This window comes from Pseudophryne corroboree, chromosome 6 (genome assembly GCF_028390025.1).
Source record: "Pseudophryne corroboree isolate aPseCor3 chromosome 6, aPseCor3.hap2, whole genome shotgun sequence".
NCBI lineage: Eukaryota > Metazoa > Chordata > Amphibia > Anura > Myobatrachidae > Pseudophryne > Pseudophryne corroboree.
Genome location: NC_086449.1, coordinates 701,306,076 through 701,324,544, shown reverse-complemented (window position 1 = coordinate 701,324,544; position 18,469 = coordinate 701,306,076). Strand labels below are relative to the sequence as shown.

Sequence of the window (18,469 nt, the reverse complement as noted above, 5' to 3'; positions counted from 1 at the left end):
CAGTATCATCGCTAATAGTGAACTGTGTTAAATGCTCACTACCAGTGTTATAGACGGGCCCATCCAGAACCTCAGGAAAGGTCGGAGATTATCTAGCCTGGCGGGGGAGAGAATCATATCTAACTGCGGATTGTACAGTGAGGAGAAGAGGGACTGGACCTCTAAAGGTTCACCATAGTAAGTGCAGATAAGTTGCGCACTACAATAACTCCCCAAATAAGACAGATATGGAGCTACGGATCATTCACCTCACTATAACCAACGTACTATGGTACTGAATTTATAGAAAAGTTTAGTGTGATACATCATTACTATACCAACCTTGTCACTGAATGCCCTTACTAGTTGTTACCGCTTATTAACGTGGGCTTATCATTATCGAACATCGAGAGGGAGATAGGACGGAGGAACGATAGGACGGAGGAACCGCGGCTAATACATCATTCCAGGGGCAAAGCGGGTTTATTAAGGTTATGGTGAACTGCAAATGATAGGTGGGGCTAGCAGAGAAGAGACAGACAAAATTCTATTTCCACTCAGGCGATTAACAGAAAGAAAGGACAGCCAGTTGATGAGACTACGATTCTACTAATGAGACAGGGACCCACCGTCACTACAGACAGACCAGGATTATAGGGAGACTAGACCTACAGTTATAATCCAGAGAGGGAAGAAGCTTGCCCATCGTACCCCCCTCTCTGGCAAGAGTTAAGTGACATTATATAACCACAGTATATGCCATGGGAAAAACTCTGAGAGTTAGGACACTTAAGGATTAGTAATCTTAGTGATCACATAGGGTATTACAAATTTGTAAGCTGCGCAGAGTACAAGGTAAAGCCTTCGAAATTCCGGGTCCACAGTTTTACAGGCTGTGGGTTATATACATTTTTTGTGTTGCATGCATTAGTATTTTGTGAAATAGGACTGACTAAACCTACTATTTTGAATGTGTCTGAGGTATACATACTATAGGGACTTTAAAACAAGAATATATATATTCGGTGGTAGTCTAAATAAAAAAATTACTTACCTGTTATAGCTGGTCCTGTTGCCTTGGGAGTCTGAAATATAAGAAAAGGAACCTTCAGTCGATTTAATTGACACATCTACAGTAATAACAAAGTGAGACATTTGAAGCCTCTGGCTAATTCCATTGTTAACCCTTCTAGTGGAGCACAAGTAAGTGTAACTAACGACACCCATTACCCACTTACGGGACGGTTTTCCCAAGCAAACCAGGGTGTACTCGCTTGGGTGGAGGCACGCCAATAGAGAGGTAGGGTTACACAAGATTGTCCTGTAATTGACAGGCACATTCGGCATCCTGTTTTGAATAAACACAGGATGCAGTTTGTCCCATTTTGAGGTCTGGTGCACTTCTGGTCCCACATACTAGTGCGGTGCCGGCATCTGGCAGTGACTGGAGTGTCTGTGTGTGAGGCGGAATGTGATTGAGTCACATGTTGCACAGCCAGCCACACATTGGTTGCACATAGGCTGTGTAATGCTGAGTGCAGTTGGCGGCTGGCCTCCATCCTGACCAGGCACCATCTGTAGTGTGGATGCCGCACAAATAGTTTGCCTCTGCTTTATCCTGCCTCACATTGTGGTCAATGACATTTATAGTAAACAAGAGGATTTAGCCTTTACAGGTTGAGTATCCCTTATCCAAAATGCTTGGGACCAGAAGTTTTTTGGATATCGGATTTTTCCGTATTTTGGAATAATTGCATACCATAATGAGATATCATGGCGATGGGACCTATGTCTAAGCACAGAATGCATTTGTTTCATATACACATTATACACACAGCCTGAAGGTTATTTTAGCCAATATTTTTAATAACTTTGTGCATTAAACAAAGTGTGTGTACATTCACACAATTCATTTATGTTGCATATACACCTTATACACACAGCCTGAAGGTCATTTAATACAATATTTTTAGTAACTTTGTGAACTAAACAAAGTTTGTGTAAATTGAGCCATCAGAAAACAAAGGTTTCACTATCTCACTCTCACTCAAAACATTCCGTATTTCGGAATATTCCGTATTTCGGAATATTTGGATATGGGATACTCAACCTGTATATCAATGTATAATAATAAAAGGACAGAGATTAAGAAAATTATCTGTAAAAACTTTAAGATCTTGAATCAAGATAATTTACTTCGGGGATGCTTACCAGATAGCCCTAAATTTATATTTAAGAAAGGCAGATCCCTAAAGACTATCCTAGCTCCTAGTTTTATTAAGAGAATAGAACTACAAGAGGAGAGGGAGACCTCAAACAAAATGTGGCTGCCCCAGAGACCAAAAGGTTTCTGTCGATGTGGTGGCACAAGATGTACCTCTTGTAAACATATACAGAGGAAAACTACACACCTTCATATCAAGGAGGGCGAGGAGATGTATGAGCTAACCAGTTTCATGAATTGTGATACAGTCTACACAATTTATCTTTTGGTCTGTGGTTCTAACTAGAGATATGTGGGCCGTACAATAAGAAGTATAAAAACACGCTTCATGGAACACCGTAGAAATATTGTCAATCGAGGCACTTTAGGGATTGTCATGGAGGAGATCCGAGCTATCTCTATTTAACAGCCATTGAACATATTAGGGTCACCAGAAGAGGAGGTGATCGTTACAAGACCTTATGTAGACAAGAACTGTATTGGATGTTCAAATTAAACACTAGATATCCTTTAGGCCTGAACAAAGCAGTTGAACTCAATTGCGACCTTTAGATGCCCTCAATAATATACTAATATAATAATATATATATATCGGTTTGTTCAATAATGTTATCTGCCCTCAGGTTTCCCATATCCTGTTTGCTAATCTTTAAATATATATATATACATATATAAAATTAAGATATATATGGTCATTTAAACTATAAGAACGATTAGTAACTAACCACTGCAGAATGGATAACTTTGTATAGTAATGTTTTATAGTTTGTTTGTTTGTTTGTTTGTTTTATTTATGTATTTGGATAAAATCCGGCTACAGTGGCTTTACCTCATGGTTGGCACTGTGGTCGGCAACAGGACATAGTGATGGGGCATAGGTATGATACAGAATTGTCTGTTTAACACTCTAGTTGACGCATATAGATGACCCCCAGCCACTGGTCCGTTGGATGAGCAGTCGGAAAATGACGTACTGGGTCGCGGATTGACTTCTGTAACCTGGATACTATGCAATATAGGAGTAACCTCCAGCCGCTGCTCCATAGAACGAGCAACCAGAAGTGACGTACGAGGTCATGTATGGACCTCTGTAATTTGGATGGTATGACGTGTGGGGGTGTGCGCCATGCCGCGTCACTCTGTACGCACACTGGTGTGGCAGAGTGACGTGGCGGAAATATACTGCTCTGCACCTGCCCCGGCTGTAATCATAAGAATGGGAGAGATATACAATTATACAGGTCGGATTTAACATATGAGCTGGAATATGCCACTACTACCATTCTCTATTTAAGACACATTGGATGGATACTAATCTGGGTTTTCTGATTTACATTCACTGTCACGTGACCAAAGGGAATAAACACTATTTATGTATACATGTTTAAGAATTGGAATATCAGTATGTTTTTATGTAAGAAGATTTATAATATGGTATGCATTATTGTCTGTCGTTATTTTGGTCATGGGATGAGATGATTGTGAGTAATCGCATATGCAAATGAGCAGCCATATTGTTTGGGGTATATAAACCCCTGTTTGTAGCACTGGAAGCACCTTGGAAAAGTTGCGTGAACGCAATGAAACGCGTTGGTGACAGCTACTCCACATCCTGCTCCTACCGACATTTCAGAACTGGGAACCGAAGAGACTTGGACCAGGCCCCCTCCTCCATACATTGAATCCCGAACTGCCATCTTGGGAGAGACCTCCTCTTGCATGGAATCCACAGAGCTGCATATACTAAGGAACCACTGGATACATGCGTGATGCTTAACTGCTTAAATCCTTGAAGCTTGCTGTAGTAAATATAACTACATCAAAATACATTGCATGTTGAAGTCCAAAGAGGATCCAGGGGACTATTGTATTTGGAACAGGTCACAGGACCCTATCAGTATATTTGTCCATATCTATTCAGGAGCAACATTTTAAGCCAAGGATGCTTGCGCATAGTACATAGCTTTTTGCTATTTTACATTAAGCTGTAATTTTATATAGGTGTTAAACCTGTTTTTTAAATATTTTAATAAATCATGTGTATTTCACTGATCATCTCATCTCATCCATGACCATTGTTAGCGCTGAATATCTTGTTGCTGTATATTCTTATCCTGCCTCACTGCCTGCCTTGTGGATGGATGGTTGCACAGCATTTAACACTGTCCCGTCCTGGCTGAGCTGCTCTAAGCCTGAGTATGTGCCTGAGGCTGCTGCTGACTGCAGAGAAGATAGGCCGAGAGTGAATGTGGTCTCCTGAGTCTTGCTGCACAGCACCTTCTTGGTAAGTTGGCATGATTCATTACTTTCCAATTCCTGGCCATGGAGGCTGGAGTGAGAGAAGGAAAGAAGGCTAGCGTGAAAGGGGGAGACTGGAGTGGCATGGTTCAGGAAGCTGGAGTGACAGGGAGCAGGAGGTGGGATTGACATGGCTCTATTGACAGGGATGGCAATAGTCTGAAGTGATGGAGGCAGGAGGCTGGAGTGATGGGGCAGGAAGCTGGAGTGACTGAGGGGCAAGAGGCTGTAGTGATGGAGAAAGAGGCTAGAGGGTGCACAAGTCTGGTTGAATCTTTGTGATTATGATGTTGGTTATATTCCTACATAAACAGGCATATTCCGGACCATGTGATCTCCTACATGAATAGTGAATACCAACTGAAGACAGTCTGCCCAGGGAGGATCAACTTCTTCAGAGGTTCCCGGATGCAGAGAAACCACCATATACTGTAGGTACTGTAAGGTGTATTTTTTATTTAGTACACTCACAAAAGCAGTATTTACTCGGGCCTGGGATTCTTGAAGGGGCCTTGGTCATTTACTATCAGCCTTTGCAGCTCTGTGGCGCTGTGAATAGTGAATTTTTAATAATTTTTATTAGGAGACATGGCAACTCCTCCCAGATTTGAACATGCCCCCAGGCCTTTGTACTGTATTTTGCCAGAACAAAGGTGGCAACCCTAGTTGCAGTCAGAATGACAGTTTAATAAACTATACAGCCCCATAGAATGAATGTTTTCAAAAGAAGAGGCCACAGGGAATTGGAGGTGGATTATGGACCCTATTCAGGTTGGACTGCAGATACTGCAAAAAAGCAGATTCTGCAATCATTTCTATCGCATGCTGGTGGCCGCCCAGCGCAGGGCAATGCTGCCCAGCATGCTACCTGCCGCCCGGTGGTTGCGACCACAATGTAATTGCGTTTGCATCGCAATTACCTTGCGATTGCAGCAACTGTGGATGTCCTCTGCCTTCGCAGCTCGGTTGCGAAGGCAGGCAGCTCTCTGCTATTTTTCCATCGGAGCGGCTGCGTGTGACGTCATGCATGTATTCTATTCTGATCAAAAATGTGTTGCAAATTAGTAATGTATTAGATCAATATTCAATAAAGATGTTTGTTTATTAAAAAAAAAAAATTCACAATGCTTTTCAAAACTACATCCCACTATGAAAAGAAAGGTGGTGCAAGATGGAATTGTCCTTGGGCCCTGACCCCCCACCCTTAGGTTGGATATTAAAAAGGACATGCACACATTAACAAACCAAGCTCTTCAGCTACAGGGACTGCCACTTTTGTGGCTTAAGTGCTTGATTTGTTTGTGCCTCCACAAAACAATTTTTTGGAAGGAATACCCCGATCATTAATGAGGAGGTTGATGATGATGGTGCTGGTGGTTGAGATTCCATATGATGGTTCAAACTGCTGGTAGTTGAAACTGAACTGCTTATTATTTTACAAATGATTATAATTTAGTAAAATTAATTTCATGAACTCACTGCAAACGTTGTAATAGGGAGGAGGTGCCTAGATGGTTAATGTTCCTACCGCTACTAACTTTAGCCTCACAAAAGCAACAGATGCCTTCACAAATATTGTCAGGATTTCAGTAAAAATAATCACACACACAAAATGTGTCTTTTTTGGTCTTATGCCAAGGCATGACAATGGCTGTCTTTTTATCACGAGCAAGAACTGCTACCACTGGTGGCTGACTTACACAAACAACATCCTCATCATCAACATGCTAATTAGTGTCAGATAGGTCACAAATATCCCCCTCAATCTGTTGCACTTCATCAGTAGCATCCTCAGCTTCTATTATGTCACCATCTTTACTTGTACCGCTCAAATCCACATTTGCAGAGGGTGCAGAAATGACTTAAGGAGGCTTCTCTATGAGTACAGTGTCAGAAATGTCAGCTCACACATGGAATGCATACACTACATATTCCCAGCAGACGGCCTCACACATATCTAACGTGGACACCCCTAAACTTTCCTCAGGAATATGTGAACACACAGTTTGTTCTTCAGCCTTAATGTACTTCTTTTTTGGAGAACTTAATTGTCTGTTTTAAAGGTTACAGCTCTACTAGACTCACAGCGAAAAAGTGCTGCATCATCATATTGCAGCTGCGAGGCTAATCTCTCTGCTAGACGTTCATCGTCTGCAGATCCACTCTGTCAGACCCTCCATTGGTTACCTGTATTCTACCTTATTCAATATAAAATACTTTTACTCACACATAAGGTCATTAACCATACTACACCAATGTACATCTCTTCGCTCATCTCAAAATATCTCCCAACCCGACCTCTCCGATTTTCACAAGATCTACGTCTCTCATCCGCACTCATTACTTACTCCCATGCATGATTGCAGGACTTCCTTCGGGCTGCACCCACTCTGTGAAATGCCCTACCACACACAATAAAACTCTCCCCTAGTCTCCAAACCTTCAAACGTTCCCTGAAAACTCACCTCTTCAGGCTAGCTTATCACATTCCAGAACCACTCACTCAACCTTACATAGTAACATAGTAACATAGTATCTGAGGTTGAAAAAAGACAATTGTCCATCGAGTTAAACCTATTTGTGGTGTCCTATGCAAGATGATTTGACTAAAATTTCTGACTGATGCTGCTGTCAGCCATTGCATTTTATCCCTATTTATAGTAACTATAATGCATGACTATGCACCATACCCCTGGATATCCTTATCCAATAGGAATTTATCTAACCCATTTTTAAAGGTGTTGACAGATTCCGCCATTACAACTCCCTCGGGCAGGGAATTCCAAACACGTATTGTCCTTACCATGAAAAAGCCTTTACGCCGTATTGTGCGGAATCTCCTCTCCTCTAACCTGAGCGAGTGTCCACGAGTCCTCTGTGTTGATCTAACCAAAAACAGGTCCCGCGCAAGCTCTGTGTATTGTCCCCTTATATATTTGTAGATGTTGATCATATCCCCTCTTAGTCTCCGCTTTTCCAATGTAAACATGCCTAGTCTTTCAAGCCTTTCCTTGTATTCCATTGTCTCCATGCCCTTAATTAGTTTGGTCGCCCTCCTCTGTACCTTTTCAAGCTCCAGGATATCCTTTTTGTAGTACGGTGCCCAGAACTGTACACAGTATTCAAGGTGTGGCCTCACTAGTGATTTATATATAACGGGAGTATAATACTCTCGTCCCTAGCATCAATACCCCGTTTTATGCATGCTAATATCTTATTAGCCTTCTTTGCTGCAGTCCTACTTTGGGTACTACTGCTTAGCTTGCTATCTATGAGGACACCTAAGTTCTTTTCCAGTACAGAATCCCCTAATTTTACCCCATTTAGTAGGTAGGTGTAATTTTTGTTCTTGTTACCACAGTGCATTACCTTACACTTGTCTGTGTTGAAGCGCATTCTCCATTTGGCTGCCCATGCTTCTAATTTAACTAAGTCGTTCTGAAGAGACTCGGCATCCTCCTCTGTATTTATAGCCTTACACAATTTGGTATCATCTGCAAAAATTGACACCATGCTCTCTAGACCTTCTGTTAGGTCATTAATGAAAATATTGAACAATAGCGGTCCTAATACTGAGCCTTGCGGCACACCACTTAGCACTTCAGTCCAAGTTGAAAAAGATCCATTAACCACAACGCGCTGCTTCCTATTATCTAACCAGTTTTTGACCCAAGTGCATATTGTGCTTCCTAGCCCTGATTCTTGTAGCTTGTATATAAGTCTCATGTGTGGTACAGTATCGAACGCTTTGGAAAAGTCTAAAAAGATTACATCCACGTCTTTACCCTGATCTAGGTTTGCGCTTACTGTTTCATAAAAGCCAAGTAAGTTGGTTTGACAGGATCTGTCCTTCATAAACCCATGTTGATTCCTTTTAATGACCTTATTGGTTTCAAGGAACTTCTGAATACTATCTCTTAGAATACCTTCCAATACTTTCCCCACTATAGATGTAAGACTAACTGGTCTATAATTACCTGGTTCAGCTTTACTTCCCTTTTTGAATATTGGCACTACTTCCGCTATACGCCAGTCTTTGGGAACCATACCTGATATAACTGAATCCTCAAAGATCAAAGATAGCGGTTTTGCCAGTTCAGAGTGAAGCTCCATTAGAACCCTTGGATGAATACCATCGGGCCCTGGTGATTTATTAATCTTTAAATGTTTTAATCGGTCACAGACTACTTCCTTGCTTAAATAAGTACCTATCAGTGTAATATTCTCATTATTGAGATTGTGTGCAAGTCCCTGAATTGGGTCCTCTCTAGTGAATACTGTTGAAAAAAACTCATTTAGTGTGTCCGCTATGTCATTATCATTTTTGCTTAAGACTCCCAACTTGTCTTTCAAAGGGCCTATACTCTCCTTTTTTAATCTCTTGCTATTAATGTATTTAAAGAATTTTTTGGGATTCGCTTTGCTTTCCTTTGCTACTAGTTTTTCAGTTTCTACTTTAGCCGCTCTTATTTCCTTTTTGCAATTTTTGTTACATTCCTTATAGTGCTGAAATGACTCTGCTTCCCCGTCAGATTTATATTTTTTAAATGCTCGCCTTTTCTTGCCCATAAGTTCCCTAATCTTTTTGTTAAGCCACATCGGTTTATGATTTTTATTCCCTTTTTTGCTACTCATAGGAATATATTTGAGTGTATTTTTAGCTAGCAGGAATTTTAGTACCTCCCATTTCTCCGTAGTATTTTTTCCTAAAAACAAACCTTCCCATTCAATATCCCTGAAAAATACCCTCATCTTTTCAAAATTTGCTTTGCTAAAGTTTAAAGTCCTAGTTGAGCCAGTATAGGGCTGTTTGTAGAAACTAATATTGAATGTGACCATATTGTGGTCGCTGTTTCCTATTGGTTCCCCTACTATAATACCCGATACCAAATCCTGATTGTTTGTTAATACCAGGTCTAAGATTGCATTGTACCTAGTTGATTCCTCAATTAGTTGGACTAGGTAGTTATCATTTAGTGTGTTTAAAAACATACTGCCCCTAGCAGTATCACATGAATCGTTTTTCCAGTTTATCTCTGGATAGTTAAAATCTCCCATCACTACTATGTCTCCTACTCCTGCTGCTTTTTCAATTTGCTTCAGTAACAATTCATCATCAGATGCGTTGATACCAGGCGGCCTATAGCATACACCCAATACTAACTTTTTTGTTCCTTTTTCCCCGCATGCAATTTCTACTCATAATGTCTCAACAGTGTCTACAGTCCCCTCCTGAATATCTTCCCATATATTAGGTTTTAAAAACGGCTTTACGTACAGACACACCCCTCCACCCTTTTTATTTAGTCTGTCTCTCCTAAACAGTGTATAGCCCTCTATATTGACTGTCCAATCATGAGATTCATCCCACCAAGTTTCAGTAATGCCTATAATATCATACTGTTTGCTTGCTGCAAGTATTTCTAGTTCACCCTTTTTACCAGTAATGCTTCTGGCGTTTACATACATACAACTAAGATAAGTATTTTCCCTTGCGTTAGGGACATCTTTCACCTTATGTGGCAAGGATGACCTGTAATCGTCATTGGTTAGTGCTTTGGTAAAATCCCTTTTAGTACCCATGTTAGTAACCTTACTGCCTGCTCTTACCCTCCCCCCAACTTCTCCCCCATTTCGTTTACTACCGCCATCCCCACTATTCTCACTGCATGACCCGTAGTTTCTAGCTAAACCCTCCCCCCAGGCTCCTAGTTTAAAATCTCCTCCAACCTTCTAACCATCCTTCCCCCCAGCACCGCTGCCCCCTCCTCAGTCAGGTGCAATCCGTCACGACAAAAGAGATGGCGCCTGACTGAGAAGTCCGCCCAGTGTTTCAGGAACACAAACCCCTCTTTCCTGCACCAATCCCTAAGCCACACATTTACCTCCCTAATCTCCCTCTGCCTCCCTGGACTAGCGCGTGGCACGGGTAATAATTCTGAGAATATTACCTTAGATGTCCTTGCCTTCAGTTTCTTTCCTAAGTCCCTATAGTCTTTCTTAAGGACATCCCACCTTCCGCTAACTTTGTCATTGGTGCCAACGTGCACCAAGACCGCTGGGTCTTTGCCAGCCCCTCCCAACAATCTATCTACCCGGTCCGCGATGTGCCGTACCCGAGCACCCGGGAGACAACAGACTGTACGGCGATCACGGTCCCGGTAGCAGATTGCCCTATCTGCCTTCCTGATGATAGAATCCCCTACCACCACCATTTGACTAGGTACCTCTCTATCTTTTATCCCAACCGCGCCAGAGGGACCGCACCTCTGGATGCTAGAGGGAGCAGTCTCCTCCGGCACCGTCATTTCTTCACTATCATCCTCCGATTCCTCGTCCAATCGGGCAAATTTGTTCGGGTTTGATAGTTCGGAGATGTCGTGCCTCCCCCTCTTTTTCTTCCTTCTAACTGTGACCCAACTGGCTACCTGATCATCATCCTCTTCTACCAGTGACCCCTCCCGCAACTCCTCCACCGTTCTGTCTAAACTACGCTCAAGATTGTGAATCTCCCTCAGTCGCGTAACGGTTTGCTCTAGATCAGTTACCTGGGCTTCCAGGGCAACCGTTCGCACACACCTCGTGCAGATGTATTCACACTGGGCCGGTAGCTCCAGGTGTGCATACATCTTGCACGACATGCACTGAGTGAGGTCCTCAATCACAGCCCCTCCCATATTGTTTGCAAGGTCAAACTCCCTGTTACACTCAAAGAAAAAGCAGAAAAAATAAAAAATAGAAGACAAGCAATATCACTTATACAATAATTAAGCTGGCTTATACTTATCTATCTTTGTGCGGTTCTTGGTCCTTCACTTTCATGCAGCCGTAGTACTCTCTCCTGCGGCACCTATACTCCACTTAGCAGTTGCAGTTGTTCCAGCTCACTGCTCCTCCTTTTCACTCGGCTTCCAGCTCCTGCTAAAAAAAAAAAAAAAAAAAAAATGCCCCTCACACCCGCAAAATCACAGCCCCTCTGCTACTCCAAGTAAGAGACCCTCTCACTCACTCACAAGGTCAGCCCCTTGCAGCCTCACCAGAAGTTTAATGGTACTGTAAATGTGTGTTCCTGATTGTGTATTATAAAACTCACCTTCTTCTGTATTCTAACTCACCTTTTTGCTGTTTCCGACTCACACTTAGAAATCCCAGCAGCACTTGGAAGAGACCAGCCACACAGAGCAGGCTCCAAGAGTCTAGTCACTGCTTATATAGGTTCACCCAGCTGCTTCAATCAGCCCCTCACCCTCCTGATTACTCCTGATTACTCACACCTGAGTTAACCCCTCTGGCTATCACCTCACACTATTTGTTTTTTTATTTTTTTTCCCTCCAAAAGGAAAAAAAAAAAAAAAAAAACAGTACAGATATATTAAAACAAAAAGAAACAGTATAGATACAAACAATCAATCAGAATCAGATTACTTTCACAAAATTGCTATTCCTATATGGATAGACAGAGATTAATCAGAGTTCACCTTTTTGCTGTTTCCAACTCACACTTAGAAATCCCAGCAGCACTTGGAAGAGACCAGCCAACCTTCATAAGCTTTCCTATCCGATTATATCCCCACTGTACAGTCCGCATATATCCTCCACATATTTTCTCTCTCTTCACTTTTCCTTCTTTCTGACCAGGGTTCATCATTGCTGTGATGTGATATCATGCAACCCACCTAGAACCTTTGCAATTCGGTGAACAAATATGCAATAGATAGCGCCTTTCCTTGTGTATCAATGCCTATTTCCCTAGATTGTAAGCTTGCGAGCAGGGCCTTCCTACCTCTGACTGTTTGTTTATTACCCAGTTTTGTTGTATCATTGTGTCCAATTGTAAAGAGCAATGGAATTTGGTGCGCTATATAAGAAACTGGTAATAAATAAATAAATAAATAATCATCATATGAGGTTACAGAAGATGTCTGTGTTTGCCCCAGCTTTCGCAATAGGCATTCTAAAGCATGAAACAGCAGTAGCACTAGCAGGACCACCACTAGCAAACAAAAGCCATGGCCTAAGCCATTCCTTGCCACTATGTGAGTGTATGGCATGTTGGCAATTTTACGCTTTTCGGCAGTAAATTTTCTTTGTAAAAATGATGGGGTTTTTAACATTGTGAAATACTGTTCGGATTTCAGGTGCACTCTCTTAAACTTTCGGCCCCTGGACCACCTTTAGTAGATGTTGAAGTACAGCCGTGGCCAAAAGTTTTGAGAATGACACAAGTATTGGTTTTCACAAAGTTTGCTACTTCAGGGTTTTTAGACCTGGATGCTTTAATATTTGCATGACACAGAACTGTTGATAGCGCTCACTTTTCCTTCTACGGACAGGCGTTTTTACAGTTGTCTCAAACAATCTGTATGGGGATTCATCAAAGAAAAGGACTTTACCACAGTCCCCAGCAGTCCAATCCCTGTACCTTTTGCAGAATATCAGTCTGTCCCTGACATTTTCCCTGGAGAGAAGTGGCTTCTTTTCTGCCCTTGATACCAGGCCATCCCCCAAAAGTCTTCACCTCACTGTGAATGCAGATGCACTCACACCTGTCTGCTGCCAATCCTGAGCAAGCTCTGCACTGGTGGTGCCCCATTACCGCAGCTGAATCAACTTTAGGAGATGCTCTCACCTGTGTTAATGAGATAATCACTGACATGATGTCAGCTGGTCCTTTTGTGGAGGCCTGAAATGCAGTGGAAATGTTGTTTTGGGGATTAAGTTCATTGTCATGGCAAATAGGGATTTTGAAATGAATTGCAACTCATCTGATCACTCTTCATGACATTCTGGAGTATATGCAACTTGCCATTATAAAAACTGAGGCAGCAGACTTTGTGAAAATTAGAATTTTTGTAATTCTCAAAACTTTTGCCCATAGCTGTACTATCAACATGACTAGCAGCAGCCACAGCACTAGTAATGGGTTGCTGCTCCTGCTCTTCTATTGAATAATCCATATTGACTCACAGCGCTATAAGTAAGTAACGGTGGCACCAACTGAATGTTATTTTTTAAGTACAGTGCTGGAACAGCACACACTTTTTGTTATAACACTGATTTTCCTAACACTGACACAGTCATAGTTCTGTAGCCAACAGCCCTTCACTGATGTAACTGAGTCTGAGGTGACACAGTAAAATCCCACTGTCCTTACTCACAGTCACAGTAGCTCTTCTTATAAATTATTGATTCACAGTAGCCTTACTGATGACACAAAGTCTGAGGGTGACATAGTAATATATCCTACTGACGTTAATCACAGATACAGTAGCTATTTTTAATGATTCTTTCACAGTAACCCTTAATGACAATGTGCACTGAGAAGGATCCAATTCGATTCCTCCTAGTGTCCCCTGCAGCACGTGTCATCAGACACAGGCACAGATGGACTCCCAGGTCATAAACCCGGAAGTCCTTGTATAGTAAAGGACAGCTCTTATAGGTAGAGCTGTCTTTTGTGATTTTTTTTCCAAGCATACAGCATTTCTAAATGCCACTATGCTTGCAATGAGTGGTGGGGTGCAATGAGATGCTTGTAGCCGAATGATGACCACTAACTCTTTAAGATGTGGTCATTGCCTGACTGCAATTAGCCACAAATCTAACTGACAAACAATGGCTCCTGATCGGGTGTGGTCACGATTGGTTGCCTGTTTTTGCCCGTAAATGCTACAGCACCTGCAGTTTACTCAAAAAGTCTTGTTTTAATGGCTTCTTTGCCAGGATACAAAGCTTAGACGCAACATTACTATTAAGAATAGAGAAAAACTATGGCCCTCATCCAGTAAGGATCGTATATGCTAAACTTCCCGCAGCAGCTTTGCATAAGTGATCCTTGTCAATGCAAATGCAGAAGGAGGTGCATCCCACCACCTTCCTGCATTTGCGATAGCACTACTATGATACAATTGCAGTCCAGGATAACCATTAGGGCCAATACATGGAACATTAATTAGGGCCAATACGCGGAACATTAATGTTACGGAGATCATTTAAGTCTATTCCTCTTTAAAACCCAGCAGCCAAAACTGTGAAGACATGGCGGCTTTAAAAAGCACTGCTTACTATGACTGGAATTCTATCAGGCATTGACTTTATGGCACGTAGTATAACGTGAATGTAAACAGGATAACAGTAGAATCTGGGATGCTTCTAAGTTCTTAACTGTCACATGATTGTATTGTATATGCATATTTAATATTGTATTAATCTATTACAGTTACTTTAGTTAAGAAAGAGTTAAAGAGAAGATGTGCCCTTAGGGCAAAAACAATGAATTCTGCACCCTGTTCTCTCTCTGTGTGTCTGCTTTCTGCTTTGTCTAGCAGTTCTGCATGCTTCTAATTCAGGTGCCATCTGGGCACTGTCACTTCCAGCTTCGGTCTGCAGATTTTTGGCTGGAAAACTTTATGCCCTGCTGAGTAGGTGAAGCTGTGAAATTCCAAGAGCTCCTCCAACATTCTGAGGATTCCCTGATCCCCTGCGATCCATCTGCTATTATAGGAAGTGTTCCTGCCCTCAACCAATGGACAGCAGCTCCTGTGTGGACACATCAATACCTGTCAATCTTTTCACGGGCAAAAGCAATCGGTGCTCAAGATGAAAATACATAATCAGGCTCATTACTATTTTATAGATCATTTAATAGAATATTAATAAGAATATATCCGCCCAGGTAAACCCAGGAACTTTAATCTGTGCCTTCAGATTCTGGGAGTTGGTTCAGGTACTTTTCTCCGGAAAGATGTAGGGTTATGGATTTAAGAGCGTGGTTTAGCCCTCTGCTGCCTGGTGGTTGAAAAAGGTACAGTAGATGTCTGCCATGCAACCAGCTTTATACTGTATAACCCTGGGGATGTTACCCAGTGCTAGCTCAGTCTCTTCTATCTTCGGGTACTTCTCTTCTATTTTCAGGTACTTTTGGGCAGTGTCGGACTGGGACAAGAAGGGCCCACCGGGGAAATACAGTAGTAGGGGCCCATGCTTAAGGATGTGGCCAGGCAATAGTGGAGGTGTGGCCAACCACCACAGAGGCCCACCTAACCGTAAGAGAGTGCATGGGCTGGGCCCATGTGCAGTATAAGATACCATATGTATAATGTATAATTAAAGTGCACTAGGATACAGCCTGGAACCTAATCCCTAAAGGAGGAGGTGGGCCCACAGGCAGTGGGGCCCACCGGTGGTTTCCCCTGTTCCCCTGTGGGCCAGTCCGACCCTGCTTTTGGGTGATTAGGCAACATGCCAGTATAATGATAACACAGTTCAACAGTAGTAAGTATTGCAAGGACAGCTGAATATAAAAACACAAGTTGAAAACAATAATGTTTTCCAGACAATCTCTCTGTTTGAGGAAATCAGCAATGTAGCTTTATTACAGATCTTAATTATGTTGAACAATGAATATTTAGCATCTGAAGTTACAGTAACTGGCATACTGATACTCACATGATGATTCTGCCATCCTGTTTCATGCTTCTTTCTTTAAGCTTTGTTGCAGTCACTCCAGCTTCAGGTGCAAACGCAGGATCTAGTCAGCAGGGTTTCCGTGTGTATGTGTGAGTATATATATATATATATATATATATATATATGTGTGTGTGTATGTATATATATATATATATATATATATATATATATATTAGGGCTGGGCAAGTTAATGCGTTAATATCGCGTTAACGCATTAACTAATTAACGTCGACAATTATTTTAACGCTTGGCGGCCATGCAGCTCCTCTCCATCTCCCTGCAGTCATTGGCGGATACAGCGGGGGGCGATTGTGGCAATCGCCCCCCCCTTCCCCATAGCACTGTGCAGTTGTAATCAGCTTTCTTCATCCTCCCAGCTGTTGGTGCATACAGTGGTTAGCTGCGGGCAGCCATGGAGACCGTGACAGCGCCGTGCCATTTTAAGTGTATTGCTGGCCGCCAGCAAGCCAATCGGAACTCGAGGACTGGCAGCCAATCAGAAGGGCCGTATCGGTGGCTCCTGATTGGCTGCTGGGCGACAAGCCTCGATTGGCTCATGGCGGTGGCACATTTGAAAAGCCGCCGGCGCTATCACGGTCTCCATGGCTCCAAGATTGGCCCACACAGGAAGAAGCAAAATGCAGCATTTATCCCAGCTGTAGTGGCTGCATCTACATCCCCATGCTGGACTCACCAAGCAGCTGGCGCCCGGCAAGATGGAGAAGACGAGAGGAAGCAGCGGCTAGCAAAATCAGCACATGGGACTCACCAAGATGACAGACGAGTCTGGAGCTGCACGGGGAGGTGGACATTTGCTAAGGTACATTATGCACTCATTGCTCACAATCTGTTCATGGTCCTGCCTCAAGAATAGGAGCTAAGAGGCAGTGCTTCATTTGAGACAGACTCCTGTTTAAACATAAAGGAAGGCTTTGTTTTGTGATACCTATTTGCAGTTATAAAGCCATGCACTACACAGCCTGATCCAGTTTTGCACAATAGAATACTTACGTGCTGTATGTATGTATGTATTAGAGATGAGCGGGTTCGGTTCGTCGAGATCCGAACCCCCCCGAACTTCACGTATTTTACATGGGTCGGAGGCAGCCTCGGATCTTCCCGCCTTGCTCGGTTAATCCGAACGAGGCCGAACGTCATCATCCCGCTGTCGGATTCTCGCGAGATTCGTTTTCCATATGAAGAGCCGCGTGTCGCCGCCATTTTCACTCGTGCATTGGAGATTGAACGGAGAGGACGTGGCTACTTTCTCTGCCTGAAAAGCTCCATATCTGTGCTCAGTGTGCTGCAAATATCTGTGCTCAGTGTGCTGCATTGTGGGGACCACCAGTATATTATATTAGTACAGTACAGTAGGCCATTGCTGTATCTTGCAGCTCCATGTCAGACTCAGTTCTAGACTGTATCCTGATCAGTGCTCAATATCTGCTGCATTGTTGTGTGACCAGTATATTATATATATATATATATATATATATATATATATATATATATAAAAGCAGCGGTAATGGCGGCACTCCACAGACTTCAAATAAGTTTAAAACAGCTTATACTTTATTGCGTCGCAATAAAGTATAAGCTGTTTTAAACTTATTCGAAGTCTGTGGAGTGCCGCCATTACCGCTGCTTGTATTTGGGTCCATTGAGGACTTATGGAAGGCACCGCAGCCCTTAACTGGAATTCCCCACAGTGAGTGCCAGGTTCTTTGGTATGTATATATATATATATATAGTAGTACTGTGCAGCATTTTGGTCACCATTAGTATATTATTGTACAGTATAGTAGGCCATTGCTGTATCTTGCAGCTCCGTGTCACTTCAAGTATCCATATCTGTGCTGCATTGTTGTGAGCAGTATATATATATAGTAGTACAGTGCAGCATTTTGGTGACCACCAGTATATAGTTGTACAGTACAGTAGGCCATTGCTGTATCTTGCAGCTCTGCGGTGTCACTTCAAGTATCCATATCTGTGCTGCATTGTTGTGAGCAGTATATAGTAGTACAGTGCAGCATTGTGGTGACCAGTATACTACAGTACAATAGTCCAGTGCTGTTCTCGCTGCTCAGTGTCAGTTCTCCGTAGTATCATCAGTGCTCAGTAAATCAGTGCTCAGTATAATCAGTGATTGATCAGTATAATCAGTTCTCAGTATAATCAGTGCGCTGTTAGACGTGCGCCCGTTTTCCGCCATTACTGCATTGGGATTTAGACAATTGATGAAGTTATTGTGTCCCCGGTACAAAATCCCATCTAGATTCCACTTCACTAGGCAGGCGATAGTGAGATTTTACCAATTAATATCAGTGATTTATAATTAATTATTAATTACAGTGATCTTGCCAAATGATTCCAGTGATTTTGTCATTTTCTTCCAGTGATTTGGATCAATAATACCATTGACTAGAATGAATAATTCAGGTGATTTTGTCATTTTCTTCCAGTGATTTGGACCAATAATACCATTGATTAGAACGA

At 42.3% G+C, this 18,469-nt stretch overlaps 1 long non-coding RNA gene across 1 annotated transcript in view; it reads left to right on the top strand.

Annotated features, from left to right (window-relative positions):
- LOC134935588 (uncharacterized) overlaps positions 1–18,469 on the top strand; it is a 100,318-nt gene that overhangs the window by 17,192 nt on the left and 64,657 nt on the right. The window contains exon 2 of the long non-coding RNA XR_010180271.1: positions 4,816–4,932. This is a non-coding gene — a long non-coding RNA (uncharacterized LOC134935588). The remainder of the gene's footprint in view (positions 1–4,815; positions 4,933–18,469) is intronic.